Below are 21,994 nucleotides of genomic sequence, written 5' to 3' on the forward strand. Positions count from 1 at the left end.
CATACTAGGCACTATACACAATTCTGCACTTGCTATTATTTCTCAAGAACACAACTTGAAGATCATTATCAGTACATACAGAGCAGAAAGATATATTTTGATTTGACAGAACTTTGAAGTTCCTGTAAAAGTTATCTCACTGTTATCTGAATATTTACAGGCTTTTAAAACGTAGGTTTTAAAATGTGCCATAGGTCCTGTACAATTACCTTGAGGGTAATGGGTTGCAGTGAAGAGCACTTTTGAATGTGGAGATTCCTACTGCTATCTTTCCATTTACAGCAAGTAGGGACCTTGGATATCATCTGATTTGGTTCTCTGACATCAAAGTCCACCCACTACCTTCCTTCTGCACACCCTCCTAACATGCATGGCAGAAAGAACTAACTATAACTGCTCTAGCCATAGAAAGGGTAGCTCCCCTGTAGAGTCAGGGCACGATTCCAAGAGGACTGCTCTTCTGCATTTACTGTCCCTGCCACGTCTACTGTAATCTTATGTACACTTAGTTTATTCTTCAAACCATTTAATAAGTTATTCCTCTAAGCCTCCTCCTCCCTGCTTTATTTTCTTTTGGTTATTTTTCTTTTGGTAACCTGCCTTAAAAAACCTTTAATGGGAATATGGCCTACAGAAGCAGTCTGATGTAAATAATATTTGTATAGATGTAAAAGAACATCTATAATTTCCACAGGCTTTAAATCTTTTCTTACATACTTAGATACATGAATATCAGATATAATCACCTAAGCAAAGAACTGTTTAACAATTACTGTATTCCAAATGTGCTAGGCTTCTTAAATATACATAATAGACACCTTATGATTTTAGCCATCAGCCTATAATTTAAGGATGAAAACGTTTTGAATACTTACTTAGAAATATTAGTTCAATGGCCAGAGAAGGGCAGAATCAACATAAAAGGCAGAGATATTAGGTCAGAGTCTTAAGCAAACCATCTCACAAGGCTTGCCTACCTACTTTTCAATTTTACAAACCAATGAAATCCCTTTATTATTTAAACCAGTTTGAATATGGGTTTCTGCCACTTGCATTAAAATGATAATAGCTAATTATCTTGAGCACTTATCAGACCTTCTCAAGTGAGGCTCCCCAAAGTGATTAAGCCCTAACACCTAGAGCATCGCTGTATGGAGATTGAATTTAATCTCCTATGTATCTAAAATGGTGCTATATACTATCTGGAGAAGAACTGAGAAAATAATTACTGAAATTAATTCTCTTGGGGAGTCCTGGTGGAAAAAAACTGGGCTTTACAATATGTGAGGAATTGTTCTAAGCCCTATACATGTAATAATCACACCAACCATGTGTAACAGACATGTACTTATGTCTGCATCTTATTTTTAACCACTCTACTTTTTAAATGAAATTTTCAAAGGCACAGAACAAAAACAAAAGAATGAATGAATCCATCACCCAAATTCAGTTTGTTTGATAACTAGCTCATCCTAAGATTTTCCTTGGCTCTAGACCTACTCCATCTCAGTCCTGTATATATACCCAGAACGGGAAAGGATGATGTCAAACAGAAGGGAATGAGTAGTGAGTGAAGCAAGAAGGAAGAGAAGGTAGAATGCAGGAAAGAGAAAAAACTACATGGAGGTAGAATATTCACTGAAGTGAAATAAATGAAACCATTTATTTTTGCAGAATGTCTTTTCCAAATTTGATACGTGAAATGAGAAATGGCAGCAGCAACTGAGTAAGCAGATACACTTCAAAGGAATGAACTGATGAAAATTACTCATTTGGGGATTTGTGTTAGTTGTCCTTTTTTGGTGGCCTTTAATTTTAGTAAAACATTATATTAATTCCCTTGAAATAGAAAGTGCAATAGACTACTAAGAAAAAATCCTTTCTATGAGATGGAAAGGCTAGATGTCTGCAGTTTGATGTCAGATTTGGGAAAGTTACCTTTAAATCTGGTCCCCAAAGAAGGCAAAGTTCTTGAGGATTTTGGACACTCCAAAGCAGTGATATCATGTAGGATAAAATGAAATTTTCAGGACAAATAAAATGACAAAGCCAAGATAAGCTCTAATGTTGTAAGACAGAAGTTTAAGAATGCAGGTTTGAAAGGTTATAGAATCATCAGTAAAATAAATAATACCAAATCTTTCCTATAGGAAAACTTGCACAAAAAAAGTTTGGCAAGATAGGAATCATTACATCTGTTTTACGAAAAGCAACCAAGTAACTCCAAAGATCTGTTTCCTCCAAAGGCGGCCTTAGTAGGTTTAGCTAAGGACTTTGTTATAGCACCTTGATTTCTTTGGAGCAAAGACAGTATTAAGTGAAAAACAGGCCAGTTAAGAAATTTTACTTTTTTTACAAGTGGAATGTTTAAAAAAAATTCCTGAAAAATACTTACGAAAATCAGAGAAGCCCTCTAGGTTTTATGACTAAAAAACCACTTGTTTCTTGACTTTCCATTCATTATAGAAAAAAAGGCATAATTTCAAAAAGAAAACCTATGTATTTGATTAAATCCACTTGTACGTAGCTGTTCTTTTTAGACATAAATACTTTATAAAGCTTAATATTAGGTTTCTTCTGCAAAATTTTTATATACAAAATCAGACTATGATGCCAATTAAACCATTGCTTCTGAGGATCTCCCCACCCCCTGACCTCAGCACCCCTAATAACTTGCAAGGCACACTGGCTAAACTGAGGAAACAGGAAGGTAATGAAGTAGCTCCAAGCTCTAACAGACAATCACATAGTAGTGTAGGGGGGTGAATGACATACCAGTTGGGAAGCTCTGCATGGGGTATTGTGATTCAATAGTCTACTTTAAAAGGGAAGACAGCTGACATTTTAACAATAGAAGTAAAAAGTGAGATGTCCTAAATGCTATTTAATAATTTTAAATGTATAAATTTTTAATCTTTTATCTGTGATTTTTATGTTCTACAAATGGGCTCTTATTTAAATATGTTGAATACAAAGCCTTTTAGGATTCTTTTTAAACATAACTGAATAACTATATATTTACAGCACACACATACACAAAACACCCAAAACCAAACCCAGTTAACTATTATATTCTAAGAAGTGGATATCGATTTAATTTCACTTCTGAGATAATTCATTCAATTGTCTATGTTTGATAATTTTTTTGCATAAATTTTTATAGCTTTCTATTTTCAAATAATGTCCACATGGTTCTTTCTGATAAGCAGGTGGGAAAATGTTGGCTACACTAATAAATTTACTAGGAACCTGTATTTTCTTGACATTTTTTTTTTGGTCTAGCTGATAACAGATAGCGTTAACTGGTTTCTTAAGCAAAACTAATTAGGTAAGCAACAAATTTAAAGTAAAAGAGATCCAACACATCAACAATTTTGGTATCCTGAGAATTTAACTGAACAGACTTTACATACATACCTTTTGTCACACAATAAATCAAACTTTATATTAAGGGAACATAAAATAACATTTGTAAAAGGTTTAAATGAGCATTTTACTCTTGGATCTATCTCTGAATATTTATTTTAACAATTACCATTATGAAGTCTATAATAATCTAATTCATTTTAAGGTCATAAGTCACAGGGCTTTGTATATGAGCCTCTTAAAAGTCATCAACAGCTTCAGTTAATGATATGCATGTTTAAGTGATGAGGGGGAAAGTATATCAACTTTGCTTTAGCTTACTCTGAAATGCACAAAAAAAAATGAGATACCGAGAATGGTGGATAAGTATCTTATAAAGCAAAAGATAAAATAAATATATCCAAATATTAATTTTAGAATGGAGGTTGTACATTTATGATGTTCACTGTACAATTTTTTTGACTTTGTGTGTTTAAAATTTTCCATAGTAAACACTGGGAGAAAGAGGTCATCAATAAAAAGCAAAATAAAAAATTCACTCCCCCACAGTGTGCTAAAAAGTAAGTACACACAGTCCACACTGTAGCTCATTTACGTATGTGAAAAGATATATACCCTGTAAAGGTTACTTAGTGATTCTTCATTTAAAATACACCTTTTGCTTGTTTCAGGAATAGAATGGATACTACTTTCTTCACATTTTACTGGACAGTCAAAAAACTGAAAATGATTAAACCATACAAACTAGCATTTCATTAAAACAAAATAGAATTTTAGAACAGGATGAGTTACAATTCATCTCTATATTTTGTAGTGGACTTCATGGTTGTTACCTGAATCTATTCTCTCTCCCTCAATTTGTGTGGTCATAGAATTGGCATTATCTCCACCCTTAAGCCCATGATAGCTCGGACTGGTAGGGTTTAAACCAAACAGGATATTCACATCTATTTTGTACAGTGATTGCTTCAGGGCTTGCTCAAATAGTATGCCTCTAAAAACTTTTGCTGGAAATTATGATGGAGTACAGCTTCTTATTCTGGATATCATGGTATGTGGGTATAAACTGCATCTGTTAGTCACTTTAACACAGGAGGAAAAAACCTCATGGAGACAGAAATGACAAGGAGGGCATCCATGGCTAAAAGCAACAAGTAGGAGCCCAGATCAAACTCTTCCTGAAGCACCTCCTACTTCTGGACTTTTCAAGTATAATACACTAATTAATTCCCTTTATTACTTAAGCCATAAATAAATACAGAATTGAATTTTCTGTTATCTGCAATAAAAATATCCTACCTAGTGAATATTTTTATAAATATGACCAAGTAAATGAATACAATAATGTAAACAACATAATCTAGGAAATGCTTAAAACAGTGATTCCCAGAGATGATTATGGAGAAAAATTACTTTGGGTGTTCTGCAAACATATAGATTAAGATAATCCATTTCTGACCTACTTACTGAATTCTAAATATCTGGGAACGGGTTTGAAAATCAGTGTACTTTGAAACCAAAAAAGTGATGATTCTGATATATGTGTAGACCTACATTTGAAATGCACTGTTTGAATCACCTTTGAAAGTAATGTTTTTAAAACACATACTCAAAACTCTATTTATATGACAATTATAAAATACTTTCTATCCTATGTCTTAAGGACCTCAAATAATATTTTACAAGTTCACACTGTTTACAGAATTTACTTATTATATTTTACATATAAAAAATGATAAGTATTTCAACGGCTACCACAGTGGTAAATGTGGTAAATAACCAAGGCTCATAAACTTATTTACAAATAGTCTCTGTATTTCCAGAGAGAATATATTTAAAAACAAAAATAGAGGAAAACTGTCAAGGGTTCTTAAATTAATTTCTTTCAATTCTGCTATCAGTTTCACTTCACATTATTCCTATGTTAGTTTTAGCTGATCAGTTCCTTGTCTACAGAGGTTGGTTCAATTTTGAACTCAAATCCCTTTCTTGGTTAACCTAGCTCTCAAACAGAAAATATTATTTTAAAATTTAGTAATGTATGATGAGGAACTAAATAAAATGTTTAGGATCTGAGAAAAATGCCACATATTTGACCCCTATGACTTTTAACTAAGATAACTGTTTTAAAGAATGAAGAAAACCAAAGATTTGGGGACCAGCAAAACAATTCTTTAAAAATGTACAAGCATCAATATCAATATATGGCCATATAAGAAATACGGAGTCCAATTGTCTAAATTTTTTATTAGTTAACAGGTTGATAGTCAAAAGCAATATTCTTTAATATAACACATACCTGTGTGTAGAGATATTTTACTAAGAGCAGTGATTCTAGTGTTCAACTACCTGGACTATTTATTAGTGACCTTAGGCATATACATTTACCTGTTTTATCCCTGCAACCAGTGGGAGCTATAATCAGAGAAAGTGTGGGGTAGAGATGGAATGTGCCCAGGATGTCACACATTATTACAAATATTCTGAAAAATCAACAAATGCTGTAGTTAGCAGCAGCAAAACAAAAAAAAAGTGTGTATTTGTGCCGTGTGTATATGGTCACAGGAAAAAGTGGGCATTTTTATCAGGTTATCTTCACCTATGTGTACTGTACTCCAACACACCATTTAAAAGGTTGAACAATTTTAATGTGGTTCATCAGGCTAAAAGACTGAAGAAAAAATGTGAGACGTTTTCTCTATAGCTCTAAGCAGCATGTTTTTGCATGTTATGTTGCAGCAGAACTGAGATGAGTATGATGCTAAAATTGCTTTGAGAAGTTTGAAAGAAACATGGGGTTTAGTAGTATACAAATATTAAAAAATATTGTGGAGGTGATAGAAGAGGCAGGGGCCCAGGTTGTTTAAACTCATTAATTTGGTAAGCTTAATTTTAAAAGACAAACTGTACTAGGCATGGCTAAGTGTCCACTTTTGTTTGTTTCTTTATCTGTTTTTAATGCTAGTTATAACTCACCCTATCTTGCCACAGGAAGGACACTTCCTTAGACAGGAAGATAGCAGATTTTAAAGCTGTGTTTCAGGTCATAGGCTTTTAAATGCTCTGTACAACCAAATAATTTGCTTCTATGTTTTTGTTTTTTTAGACAATTTAACCAGTTAACACCTAATTAATGTACTAGATGCATAGATGAGGTAGTAGAAAGTGGCAATATAAAAGCATCCAGTCTATTATTTACATCTTACAAAATTTTTTCTAGCTTTTATTTTCAAACATTTTCAAATTTACAGAAGAGCTGAAATGACAGTATGTAGCACCCTATCCTTTACCTATATTCACCAATTACTATTTTGCACCTTTGCCTTTTATCCTTTAATGTATGTCTACCTTCTGAACCATTTGAATGTAAACTGCAGGTATGACATTCCACTACTATATATATGTTCCAGCATGAATCTCCTAAGAATAAGGAATTACCTACATAACCAAATGCCATTATAAAACTAAATTAATAGTTTGATTCCATAATATCACCAAACATGTAGCTCATATTCAACTTTCCCAAAAAGGGCCTAAAACATTTTATTACTGTCCAGGATCGAACCAAATTTCATGGTTACTGTTTAGCTTCTTTTAATCCTTCTGCCCTTCTGTTTTTTATGACATTGTTAGTATTTTTGAAGAGTTCAAGTCTGTATTATCCAAGCTGAAACAGAAAATTTCTAACAAAACTCAAAGTAAACTGTTTTTTTCTTTTTTTCCAAATCAACTGGGCAGCAGAGTAAAACTAATATAATGCATATCTAAAGGTTGACTGGGTCAAGGGAGGTAAGTATAGAAGTACAAAAACTTATATATATGAAGCCAAACACTCAGATAATCTATAGGAACAGCACTAGAAGACAGAATTTTATATACTTCACTGGTAAATATGTATTTTATTATTTAAATATACTTAGCAAAACATGAACATAATAAGTAATAGTTATGATTTCCCCCCTCTCATTACGGTATTAACCTATAGGTTTAACTTTAAATCTTATGAGGTTCAAAGAACTGTCTCCATACTTGACATCACTTTAAAGACAAACAAAATCCTTTCAACCTGCTTTTTGTCTCTTTGCAAAAACTATTCTATAATTTAGGTAGGGTTAGTCACAAAGAAATCTCTGTGAAAGAGAGAACTTGTTATAAAAGGAAAGCATCAAACAGCCACTAAGCTTCATTTTGCTAAGACAGTGTTCATAGCTGGAAAACTGTAGCTGAAGATATGATTCATCTTCTAGATAGCTGGAATTGTCATATTTTAATCCTCATATTCCATGTTATGGGGTTCACCATCTCAGTGAAAGATTCATCTCCATTTTTGTTTTTTGGCTTTGTTTTTGATCCCACAAACTTAAACTCCAAATAAGTACTCTTGTGCAGTATAAAGTAGTTCTGTCTCACTTTTTCCTGCATGAGGAAAGGATATATGATGATATATTGTTTACTAATGATAAATACTGTCATGCTACGCTGAGTTAATCCCTGGCAAGTCCTTTGGGGAGTGCTCTCTTGGGAGACCAAGAACTTTGAAGAATGAGTTTAAAAGTTTTTCTGTATCAGTGCAAAGCTCATTTCATCTTTTTGGCATTCAACTACTCATCACTGTTATTTCCCTAGATCCTCTTCTCCCAGCATGAAGAATATTATGGTCTAGACCTATTATTTCCATACTCTGGATTCTTACCACCACTTATTTCTCTTACCAAGATTTTTTTTCAGAATGTTAAATGAATAACTTTTTGACACGGCACCATTCCCTGTGGGTTGTCTTCACAGGTGGCTTGACCTAAGCACAGCCTAGCTCCAGCAGCACTAGATGATTAAACAGACTCAGTAGCTAAGTACATTAACAAGGATGACATGGCTAGCTAGAAAAAAGCCAGGGGGTAGAAATCAGATTTCACTCCTAGACCCTTGTGAGATCAATCACAAATTTGTGGGACAAATCCCAACAGCATATGTGCTAGAATTGTTTTTCTAAAAATGATGTTGCTTATTTAATATTACTCATGTACCTTTTCCAGGACCCTCTGTAAAGAGGGACAGTAAGCCAAAGTTGGGGAGTACAGTCCTTAGCTGTCAGTTTCTCTTGTACCTTCCTTAGCAACAGATGACCAGATGGCTCCTATATATTAGGATAAATCACTGATAAGACCTGCTCTTCTCTTGGCTGTTTAAAGGGCCCAGGTAGAGCTGGTTTTTGCCAACAAGCATTTTTTCAACTTATTTGACTCTAGAGTATTAAAATTTGATAGGGAGCTGGCCACTTTTATCTAAGCATAGAAGAAGGTCAGTGTATAAAACCAAATTATAATTACTTATAAATCCAGTTATCCCTTCCTATATGAGGCCAAGGTACAAAAAATGAAACAAAGAAAAATCAAAGGCAGTCTATGTAAGTATCAGTATTTTATATATTTCAGATTAGTAATTCATATTAATAATTAGTTTCCTCTCTCTCAACAATTTCAATGGGATGGTCTGGTTTGATTGTGAATAGTAGTTATTTAGAGTAAATTTTTCCCCTGTATATAATTCCTCCATCAAACATTCATCACCTTTAGCTTATGAGTTGGAGTTCATCTTTTATATATAGAAATTTAAATGCTTGAGAGGAAAAGAGTAGAGAAAAAAATACATTAAAATATAAAGACAAAGCGAGTAATAATGGTTTCTTTTCATATTTCCCATAATTGATCAATGTTAACATTTTAGAATATGTGCAACCAGTTTTTAAAGAAAAATAATTTTTTTCTGTAAAATTAGACATATTTAAACAATTTAAACAAAGTAAAAAATACAAAGATGAAAACTGTTAAATTTTAGCTAAAATTGAAATGCATAGTGAATGCAATCTGTTTCAATACAAAAGATGGTTTCCTTTAGAAATAAATACCCTCTAATTTTAAGAAATTATGAAATGACTAAGATGTTAGTGTCCATCTTTAAAATTACATGCTTTAAATTAATTTTGACTATCTTGCTGTAAAAAATGAGATATGAGTGCATTTACATTTGCTTTAAAAGTGTCTCCCCTCCCTCCACCTCCAGATTTTTGTTAGCCATGTTATTTTTACATTATCAAAGTTTGTAAGAAAAACATTCTAACCTGTCATCCTTATTCCCATATTTAATATTAGTACTGTACTTACATTGACTCAATATTCACCACCCATCTTTTCAAAGAGCACCCACCTTTCTTAGTTCTTCAGTTTGACTTGTTCTAGCTGGATTTCACTACACAGTTTTTTCTAGAAAGGAACATGAAACAGTATCCCAAGAGTTTTTTTTTCACACTGGAAAATGCCAATGTTTCTTCAATCTACTTAAATAACATATTGTTTGGCTATAGCATTACTGGGTCATCCAAACTCAGAACTTCTGTAGACTAGCACTAAGAGAACTTTCTGAGATGATGGAAATTTTCTCTATTTGCACTGTCTAATATGGTAGTTAGTAGCTACCATGTAACATGAGGCGGTTGAGCTGGTGTGACTAAAAGACCGATTTTAATTTTGTTTAATTTAAATCCATTTAAATTTAAATTACCACATGTGGCTAGTGGCTGTCTCACATAGGAGAGTGCAACATAGCCACTGCTCTGTTGGTTCTGGCATAAAATATGCTGTGAGAAATCTGAAGAACAAGTCTTAACCTTACCATACAACTTTGTGGGTAATTTGTGCTAAGTGTTTATGAAACATTCTGTGTCATACTTCTTAGGATATAGGATATTCTTCTAATTACATATTTAATTTCTTAATTTTAGGGACCTTTTCTTGTTTATATTTTTGAATACATTTTCTTTCCATTTGTTGTGTGACACCAAGCTAGCCTTCCTGTTAGATTATCTGTCATCCTTACCTGATAACTAATACTAGTATCACATTCTTAATCTCTGCATTCACTATGATTATCTCAAGCTTTTTTGCCATGCTAATATTCTACTTTTCAGCATTGTCTATTGATGAGACTATTCTTCTGTGGTTTCTGCAATGATGTGCTGGGTTTCAATTTGTTTCCTTAGTAGTACAATCTTTTCTTCCTTCACTGTAGCTTTTCATCATCTTATCATTTGATTTCTTAATTTATTGAATTCATGTTTGTTTTATAGTGTGAAGCAATTGTTATTCCTCTCTGACCCTTGAGTTACCTTTTGTTGGGATCTTTTTGAGTGGTATTTCTTTCTCTTCCTCTGCTATAATAACATAAACCAAGTTGCTGTGCCATTTCTTCTCATTATGCTCATGGCTAAGTGACTGACAGTCCAGCTATTCTAAATGCTTTAATGATATGGGTTACTTATTAACTCTCTTTACACCACACTTGAATCTATTTCTTTGCCCTTCAAGCTCAAGTTTGTGCTCACTTTTCTATAGGTTGAGGGATAGGACAGAAAAGAGGAGAACCTACCTAAACAAGGGCTCTGCTTATTCTTCTGTGATTTTGTTAAGTATCTAATATTACTTAATGGGGTATGATATAGGTCAATACCTGAATTTTAGGATTCAGATCATTTCCCAAATTCTGTGTGTTGTGCAAGGGCCTTCACATGAGTTAAAAATCAGAAGCTCATTTTCTAATCTTTCACTGAGTTGTTTCTTCCAGAAGTTCCTACAACATCTTAGAAAATTATGTACTCATGTTCCTTCTCTTCACAATTGGGGTATGAATGAATTCTCTGAGGATGTTGCTGACTTACGTATAGGGTTTGGGGAGTAGCATAGGAAAGGGGAGAAGTTGAGGTTAGCAGCCAAACCCTGTCAGACCTCTGTGCTCTAGAATAGTCTATTTCTTTCCATAGCTGTAACACTTGAAAAGTTATTGCATTAGGTTATGCTCTTTTTCCTCTCAGGCCGCTTTTAGTGGGAAAGGATTTGCCTTTATAAAAACAAACTATTATTTATTATTTGGTTAGATGGTTGGGGTAGGACTGACAGCAATTTCAATATATCTCTGGGGCAGTATCTATTTAAACAAATTCATCTTGACATATAAAGTCCTCAGCACTTGATACTTGCTCTTACGGCATAGAATATCAAACTCTCTTATACATGGCTATTCTCTGCCCCTCCAAATTCATTCAGCAATTCTTTGACTGTTATATGCCAGGGAAAAGTCATACAGCAGTATATAAAGCAAACAAGGTTTTACTATATGTGGGTGTGAGTTAATTTTTAAAGTGAAGATAATTTCAGACACTGATAAGAGCCATAAATATTATAAAAATGATAAAATAGAGAGTAACAGTGTGAGGGGCTAACTTTACAAAGGTGGTCAGGGAAAATCTCTGAGTCAGTGACTTTTAAGTTGAAATATAAGTGACAAGAAGGAACCACCATGGGAAGATCAGGGAGCATAGTATTCAGGAAGAAGCAAGAGCAAAAACTTTAATAAGCTTTGGTCAAGAAGCAAAACGGCTGGTGTTGCCAGAGTGTAACATAAGAAGAGGAGTGTTGTTTATGATGCAGTAAGAAAAGTAGGCAGGGGCCAGACAATGTAGGGACAGGCATTAAGGCCACAGAAAGAGTGTGGTACTTTTTGCTAGGTTAACCAAGTTTTCTTTGTTGCTGTTTTCCTATAATTATTTGGAAGCTCTAATTCTTATTTCCATTCTAGCAATGGTTACCTTAAAAGTTATTTAAATGTATGTACATTAAAAAATTACAATGGTAATAATATAAACTCATAGAGTGTAAAATATGAACCCCTGCCCCTTCCTCTTTTGTACCAAACCCTTTTCTCCTCAAAGGGAATGTCAACAGTTCCGACAGGTATCAAATATATATATTACGTGTACACACACAATACACACACACACACACTCAAACACAGATGGGTTTATGACATACATTCTGTCGATAATTTTTCTTATTTAATATGCCTTGCAGATCTTTTTTTCATTCCTTTTTAAAGATTCAGACTATTTGAAGTATGGATTTACTATTGGTTTAATCATTATCCTACTGTTAAGTAGTTAACAATGTTTTTAAATAATAAAAACAATGTTGAACTTATGCTTCCATCTTAGGACATTACATAAAGAATACAAAGTAAATCTAAAATAGAAGGAGGGAAATAATAAAAAACAAAAACAGGAATAAAACAGGAAAAAAGTGGCTTATCATCTAAATTTGCAATTGTTTACTAGTATTCTCCTGGCCAGGGTATTAGAAACACTGGCTACTGGAAGTACTACTGCTTGCTCCTTTCTTGCATGCTCTGCAGATGTCTAATGTACCACCCAATTCTCAACTAAAAGTTATGATTACTTATCAAGTTTTTTTAAGTTTAGAATAGGAAGTCAGTTCTTAATATACTTAAATATTTTACCTAGCAAATTAAAACTTAAAACACAGTATACAAACAAACATCACATCCTTAAAGGAAATAACAGAAACAATTAGTAATCTCTCTATGTTCTCTTTATAGAGATTTCAAAATAAATCTAAGGTTATACATAGGATGTGGGTTTTTCACTGGGAGTAGTATTACAGAAAGTTTGTGGTATTAGAAGGGTCATGACACAATGTAGGTTGCTTAGTCTCAAATGCAAGTTTAAAGCTTACATTTTAAAAATATTTTAAATTACACATACAGATAAAAAATTAACAGAAAGAGACATTATGCTAAAAATATATTTAAGTCCTCTTTCCTTTGTAAAAGTTGAAACTATTTTAGAGACCATAGAAAGACAACACCTTGACTGTTTTTAAAGTTAATACTTTTCTCAAGGCTATATTATGAAACCATGTTCAACGGTCACAGAAGCAACCATATTATCTTGCAGCAGGGGCACAAATTTTGAGTCCTAATTTGATATTTTCAATGCATATATTAAAGCAAAATGTAGTAAGCAAATTGTAACTGCATGTGAAATTACTATGGTAGATGAAAATCCAATGATTTGAGTCAACCTATGACAGTTGATAAGTAATCACCATGATTAATCAACATAACCTTATTGAAACATCAATAGCAACCACCAAGCTTTAGTAAGTTATTACTGATTTGTACTCTGCCCTAAGAAAAATTAATCAGAATAGTAAATGTGGTAAATGTTAGCCTCTCTGTGACTTCAAGGTGACTCATATGAAACATCTAAAAACAAATCATACTCATATCATGTACTATTGGTAAGTTTCTAAAACAGTTTCCTGTAATTTAAAGTGGTGGGCAAAAAGGTTTGAGCATTTTTTTATGTTCAGTAACTTGAAGACTTTTTATGTTTTAGTAACTAGTAAAAGCACATACAAATACTTTTAAGAAAATAATAAATTCGAAAAGTATGGAAGGGAGAAAATAAATCAACCTTTTTTGTCAGTGCTAAGATGGATTTAATTCCATTTCAGAAGAAAACTATAGACACACCCACACACATTTTTAAAGTGATGTTTCTTATAGGGCCAGCTTCTCCACACACACATTAAAAAAATCAGCATTTGCATAAGGTCCAAAAGTTAGAAAATATTTCTTATACAGTGCTAAACTATACTATATATGGAAATGGGTCAATTTTGTGGCCAATACTTAAATTTATATAATTTGACTTAATTTAGATATATATAATTTCAAGGGTTCCTTAAAACCATGGAATTACATAAACTATTTCTTTTAACATATTTTAGAACAGTTCTAGATTTATAGAAATTGAGGCAATAGAAAGTTCCAATATACCCCCCATACTCAGTTTCCCCTTTTAAACACTTTCCATTAATATGGTAAATTAGTTATAATTAATGAACCAATACTGACACATTACCCACTAAAGTCCACAGTTTATTCGTATTTCCTTAAATTTTTTTAAACTTAATATCCTTTTCCTGCTCTAGTTGCCTATGCAGGATACCACACTACATTTGGTTGTCATGTCTCCTAAGGTTTCTCTTGGCTGTGATAGCTTCTCAGACTTAGCTTGTTTTTTGTGATCTTGACAGCTTTGGGGAGTACTAGTCAGGTATGCTCCACTGTTGAAATTTGTCTGATATTTTTCTTGCGTTGATTGGGATTATGGGTTATTGGAAGACAACAGAAGTGCCATTTTTATCACACTGTATCAAGTGTACATATTATCAGTGTGATTTATAACTGATGATGTTGAACTTTGACCATCTCAGTGAGATAGTGTTGACTGTCAGGTTTCTCTACCATGAAGTTACTCTTTTATTCCTGCTCTGTCCATACTGCACCCTTTGGAGGGAAGTCACATGCACAGTCTGCAATTAAGGGGTAGGATTTATTCTTCTCCTCCTGAAGGAAGAGTATCTACAAAAATTATTTGGAATTCTTCTGCACAATATTTATCTCTTCTATCCCATTTATTAATTTATTCAATCACTATATCAGTATGGACTCATGGATATTTATTTTAGTTTGAGTTATTATCCACTACTACTTTACTAATTTTTTCCTCAATTGTTCTACCTTTGGCCATTGGAGAGCTCTTTCATTTGGCTCTTTTGTCCCTTTAGCATTCCTTTTGCTTTGTTTTATCTTTGAGTACTTCCTTACTCTGGCATTCTAAAATGGTCCAGACTCATCTTGTGTATTTCCTGCTACAGTCCTGGAATCCGCTATTTCTCTATGATGCTCTGGTTCCTTTTATAGGAGAATGGTATCAAATAAAGATCTGTGTGCTCCCTAGATATACATAAGCTCATTTTTAATAACACTGAGATGACCAATAATATTACAGTACTTAAGAGTCTAACCTTCCTTCACTGATTCTTCAGATGCTTTTATGAGCTGGTCTTGGATATCTGAATATTCTTCATTTTTAGACACAGCAACATCTTAAAAACCTCTAGATACTGATTCACTTCATATTTAACTGCAAATTTAAGTTGGATACCAAAGAATCATCTCTGAGCACTTCAGTAAAAAATTTTTTTAACTAAATTGTAATACCTAATGACCTGATAGCAAGATGAATGAATAACATATCCTGTATGCTTAACTTTCTTTGTTGAGAATTAGTGTTAAGACTAGATAAGATTACAGAATATTTTTCTAATTTAAAATGCTTAAAATTTTGAGGAAATCATTTAAGACAAGTGAAAATTATTTTAATATTTAAGTAAGTCGCTCAAAATGGAAACCACTGTACTTTAGGGGGGGAGGGGGGAGGGGGGAAATCTCCCCAAAAGAAGTTTGTTAGCCAAGAGTTGGCATATAAACTACCACCTGTTGTGAAACTATTAACAAATTAACTCAGGAAACAGGAAAGCACAAACTGATCACAAAGCTTTATAATAAACTCTACCAGTTAGTAAGCCACTGTAATTTAACAACATTAAAATATGTATCTTAAAGTTAAATGGTAAAGCTTTTTATCACTTCCTCTCCATCTCTGTCAAAACTACATGCCGATCTGGGCACACTGATTTAAACCTAACTCCCTCATTTTATGTCAGAACAGGATTTTGAGTGGGTGTTTTTAAAGCCAAGAGTGGTTAGGGTATTGCCCATCTGAGACATCCATAGAGGTTATTTGCTGGGCAAACTAACACAAGTGGGTAAATGTTACTGGGTACCAGGAAAAGAACAAAAAGCTGGATTTGAGTAGAACTACAGTAATTTAAATTTAAAAGTTTCCATTATTTACAACATACCAGCATTAATTTTATAGATGTGTTCAACCCAAAGGAGCTTTTAATATGGTTACGATAAATTCATATGCTTGTCTATATAATAATCCCAATACAAACTCAATTCCAGGTTAAATATCAGAAGGCTTGCATTCAAGTCCCATCTATTTTCCTCACCTAACTGAGCAAAAATGAACTTTTCTGAGTTTTGTTCCACCATCTAGGAAGTAGAGAGTTCTATTAGTATGAAAATACAAATATAGTCCTTAACTAATAAGTAACATCTGGATCAATAGAATAAAGGTGGAAAATTCCACTAAGAGAAGGAGGAAACAATTTTTAACCACTATTTCCTCCCATCTAAATACTATGAATTTTTACAAATATTTTTTTCTGAATCAAGTTCAATTAAATCATTTTAATAGGTTAAATGTCATCTAACTGATCCACTAGTGCTATACGCAAAACCCTCCAATGACTTTCCATTTTACTCAGAGAAAGGACAAAGTTCTTAGGCCCTACATAATCTGCCCCATTTACTTCGGACTACCTCTACTTTTCCCCTCTTGCTCCACTGAGGTACTCTGCTCAGACATGCTCCTAGACTTAGGCCTTTTGCCCTTATTATATTCCCTTAGCAGGGAATTACTCCCCTAAATCTGCATGTATCACCTGTTTCATATCTTTGTTTAAATATTCCCTTCTAATGAACCTCTCCTGACCACATTTTTTCAAATTGCAATAGCATCCTACCCTTGCCCTTTTCTCCATTGTTTTCTCCATTGTATTAATCATTTTCTAAAGTATACACTCCTATTAATTTATTTTGTTCATCTGACTTCTCCCTCTACTGTTTAGCTTGATGAGGAAAGAGATTTTTTATGTTTTGTTCACTAATTCTTCTAAAATATTTAGAACAGTGACTGGCATATAGTAGGTATTCCATAATACATTTCAATTCATAATTTAATCTGTTCTTCACATCTGGACTTTTAACTGGTGTGAGATGGTTTTAAGAGAGGTGTCTAACAGAGTGGGCTAGAGGAGCAGAGACACAACAGAACCATATGGGTGGGAATTATTAGCAAAGGCTGATCACAGCAGGTCAAACTTGAGCTGACATTTGAAATGATACAGAAGATCAGAGGAGGAGATAAAAACACGGAGAGAATCCAGATGGCAGATTTGAAGGATTCTAAACTACTTTATTGTGGCTCAAGTACAGGTTTAGGATGGGGAAAGTCGGAAATGAAGCTAGAAAGGGAGGTAAAGAGTCAGAACAGGGAGGGTTTTGTGAAGAGATCCAGGATTTGAACTTTGTCATGAAAGCCATGGGAAGCTACTGAAAGAATTTAAGTGATGAACTGTAGTATAAGCAGAGTTACAGGAGGCAGCTGATCTGCTATTAAGAAAACCCATAAAACTACCATGACAGTATTTCTAATACTAATGAAAAATTTTTCATTTTAATCCTGGAAAGAGTCTAAGTTACAGAGTGGGTTCTCCTACAAACAACAGAATCTCTCTAGATCTCTAAACCTCCATTTCCTCAACTTGAAATGGAGACATTAACAATAACTTATTGTCATATATTGTGAAGATTCAGTGAACATACTTAAATGACTAATACTGTGTAGCATGTTTTAATTGTTCATGATGCTAGCTAGTTATTAATACTTCTGTAACTGGTATCCTGGAAGAATTAAAGTTACAAATAATAAGGCTTATATTCCCAAACATGATGGATACATACAAAATGAAGAGTAAGTTAAGTAGGACTTACAGTGAACAGAAATAAGTTCACTCAAGAATACATTTTCGAAAAAGCAAAAGGCCAAAGCAATTTTTAATTTGAAGTTGTATATAATTCATAGAAAGGGATAAATTCATTATCTGGGGTGGGTAAAAATTATCTTAAAGGGAACTCAAAGATTTTCTGCACTTTCCCATTGGCCTGTAATTTTTGGAAGTCTCTAGAATGTTGAGTGTGATCTTTCATATAAAGTCATCTATAGCTATTTTTGTGGAGACTAGTTAGGGAAGAAGGAACACTTTACACATGTTTCCTCATGTAATACCAACATCTCTTAAGCAGATAACTTTTGATCTCAGTTTTGAATTAGCAAATAAAAGAACAGGTTAAGTAACTTGTCAAAGATAAGACACTTAGTGTTTTGACTTCAAAATCTGAACTTTTAGGCAATAAAAATATCTCTTTATAAGAAGACAAAAAGGCAAAAAGTTGTGACCACTGAGTCATTTAAGATTTAAAATCCTCTTGTTCCTAATAAGTTTCTTGAAGCTTTTTATTCTGATCAGTTTACATGTATTTTTTCAGGTTACTTAAAGAAATTCCATTAGCCTGAGACATTCAACCAGAAAACTAGCTTGTAAAATATATATGCAGAAAATAAGAAAAAAATTTCCCTTTTAAAAGATAACAACTGACATCGTCTCACATATAATGAAAACTGTACGTGAATTTTCAGAGGTTTGTATTCTATTTAATGACTTTTCAAGGAAGAGAACCAGGCTTAGTTGCTCCTTTTGTATAATGATAAATGCATCTAGACAGAATCTGAATTAATCTTATCCTTTACAACCAGTGTATGTAAATTGATACAACCAGTGTATGTAAATTGATGCACATGTGAATATAGTGATAATTTCTCAGCTTTAAAAATTTGAAAACTCAAATTACATACATTTAAAAATAGTGTCTGAACAGCAGTAGATAAGTGAATTACTGTATTAATTTAGTTTTTTTTCTAATACAAATATTTGAGTGATGTTTATATACCAGGCATTATATAGCAAGCACTAAGGAATACAGCAATTAAATGAGACAAAAATTCCTCTCCCATGAAGCTTCCCTTTTGGTGGGCAATGTGGACAACAAGAACAAAAAATGTATGATTTATGGCAAGAAATAATTGTTTTGGAGAACTATAAAGCAGCAGAAGAGTATAGTGATTAAGACAGGACGATTACAGATAGAAATCTGGCCAAGAAAATAATAGAGATAGGAATGAAGTGAGAAGATTATTATTTAAATTTCATAATGGCAACTCTGAATTGTCAAAAAATATTAAAAGGATATATACGGCATCATCATTCTTTACATTTAATGGAAACTTAAGAGTTTAACCCCTTAATTTTATAGAGGTATGATCTGCTTCAAATAAGCAATATAGGAGAAGCATGACTAAAACCTATAAAGAAGTATCATTCAGTTTAAGGAGGAAGAAATCTAGGTTATAACTTTTACAAACAGTTCTAGTGACATGGCTAAAATTTGAAAGCTACTACATTTCAAATTAAGGTTAAATTTACTGTAAGATGCTAATATAAAACAGCTCCTCTAAAGACAAGGGGGAAAGCATTGTTCTCAAAATATTAAGTAGCTTTCAAATGTAGTTATCTCAGAGTAATAGCATGGGGGAGGAGTATGAATTTCAAATAAGACCTGAAGATTTCAAGTTGACTGAAGAATCTTTGAAGGCATGTTTAATAAACTTCAGCTTCATAAGTATAGCTACTACAGAATGCTACAGTGTTTATAAAAATAAGCATTACTTTAATGTATTTCCTTATCTAAATATGACACTTATGAAAGTATAGTTTTCATAACTACCTTAAAAACCAGATTTTAATTATATCAATAAGAGATTACATAGTAATATGATTTATTAAATGAAGAGTTTGAGAGGATTTGCATTATGGGAAAAAAATCTTATAAAGAAAGTTGCAGTAATTGGAAGAGTTGGTCTGAAGAGATTTGAAGTAGAAAATATTTGATTGAGCTCTCCCCCTAGTGGAATCTGAAAATGATTTAAGATATTTCAATGACTAAGAATTTTATTCTTCTTCTAACTGAAAAAGGAGTTTCAGATTTTCTTCTAACAAAAATGTGTTATTCTTCTAACTGAAAGAGGAGTTTCAGATTTTAACAAAAGATTTATTTATTTATGGATTTATTCATGAATTTTAATCTGCATGCAATAAATAAAGGAATGAAAATTGAAGATGTTTACTGAAAACACATTTATTTAATGTATTAACAGCAAGCTACCCAAGGAGAATTCAGTAAGCAGAAATACCTTAAAAGCAGAGAACTAGAAGGTCCAGAAAAATACAGGCACTTCACAACAGAGGAAGCCAAATGGGCAAACTCATTATTAATCAGGTAGATGGAAATTAAAATCACAATGAAATATCACTGCATACCCACCAGTTTGGCATAAATTAAAACATTTGACATCACCAAGTGTTGGGGAGGATGTGGAATAACAACTTTCATGTGCTGCTGTTTGGAGTTTAAACAGGTAGAAGCACTTTGGAAAATAAAGTAGATCTGCGTCCTTTATGACCCAGCCCTCCACACCCTGTTATACATGCATGAGACACTTGTGTACATGTGACCAGCAGAGTGCACAAGATTGCTCGTAATCACAGTAATATTCATAATAGTAACAATTTGGAAATTCCCAAATGACCACTAATGTTAGAATGGATATATATATTTTGATATATTCATAAAATGGAAATTGTATCGTAAAAACAGTAACTCTTATTAAAATGTTTAACAAAGAACGACGAAAATGTAAATATTCAATATGACTCTATACAAAATTCAGAAATGGAAAGCTAAACTGTATGGATCAGAGGTGCATATAAAGATGACACAACTGTAAGGAAAAGCAAAGGAATGATTAATGCCAAACTGAGGATATGGGGAGAGGGTCTATTGGGGAGACTTCTGCGTTCATGCAATATTTTCTATCTTGACTTGAGCAGTGGTTATATGGGTAATATTTTTATACATATTATAATGTAGCTTTGTTTTACAAACTTCTCTCTATACTGTGTCAATAATTTTTAAAAATAATTTTCTTAAAAGGTTTTAAAAAGTGTTGGTTAGAGGTGGAGATACACTAGGATTCATTATTGTAAAGATAGTTCCTAAAGCCAGGTAAATTAGACCCTTCATTTGAGTACAGTTTTTAAAAAGCCAAACACTTGGTTTTTAGAGGAATACAATCATTCAGAACTGATAAAGAAGTCTGAAAACAATAGCTCAACAAGAAATAGAGAGTCAAAGGCAGTGGTGTCAGGAAGTGAAGGGAGGAGACAATTGCAAGAGGATGGTATGCCTAGGACGAAAAATGAGATAAGCTTGAGCAAGATAAATACTAAAAAAATACTAATGCTTTTGGTAATCAGAATTCCAGTGATCACTTAATACAGCAACATTTGATGTTAACATACTCCATTTGGTAGTAAAAATTTCATACATTTTCTTTCCTATTTTTCAAACATGATATAACACAATTTCATTTTAAACAATATGTGCATATTAGGCTCTTCATTTTAACAAGTGTTTCAGAATTAACAGAAAGTGATTGAAATTTTTCTATTTGTGATTAAGGTGTGTAGAAATACAGCAAAATTTAAAAATTTCTTGATGTTAGAAAATTACAGACTAAAACTAGAATTACATATGACAGCATGATTTAAATAGCTGATTGCAAATATATTATGCAGTTGGTTCACGTCCAAAGTTTTTCTAAATATGTCTACTTTATGAGGAACAGTATCAACAGAACATAAAGGAGACCTTCTTATACGCTTGTACAAATCATAATGTGGTGTAATTACTTTTGACCTAGATGAAAAGATGACGTTCTGGCATGTAAGGCTTAGAAATTAGCTGAATTTTGAATTGAAACCTAAAAACTGAAGGATACTTTGGGTTAGAAGAAAATTCTACATGTTGTGGCAAAAACTGCATTATGGCTTGGAATAGAATATAATAAAAAAACTTTGAAAGAAATAAGATTTTAAACAGAATACTTTGCCCATATTGGAAACTTACTACCTTATATTGTATAAGAAAGAAGTAGGACCTAAGTGACAAAACACATTTATTTTTAAAGCTTTGAATACTTCTGAAAATAGCTTTGATAATATAGTAATCTGATAAATTGTCATTCAAAAATGGATTTGAAGCACAGTAAACAAAAGAAAAAATT

General features: G+C 32.8%; 1 protein-coding gene across 6 annotated transcripts in view; it reads right to left on the reverse strand.

Annotated features, from left to right (window-relative positions):
• EVI5 (ecotropic viral integration site 5) overlaps window positions 1–21,994 on the reverse strand; it is a 219,898-nt gene that overhangs the window by 34,261 nt on the left and 163,643 nt on the right. The window lies entirely within an intron of this gene.

The sequence above is a fragment of the Manis javanica genome, chromosome 4, assembly GCF_040802235.1.
Source record: "Manis javanica isolate MJ-LG chromosome 4, MJ_LKY, whole genome shotgun sequence".
Classification (NCBI taxonomy): Eukaryota; Metazoa; Chordata; class Mammalia; order Pholidota; family Manidae; genus Manis; species Manis javanica.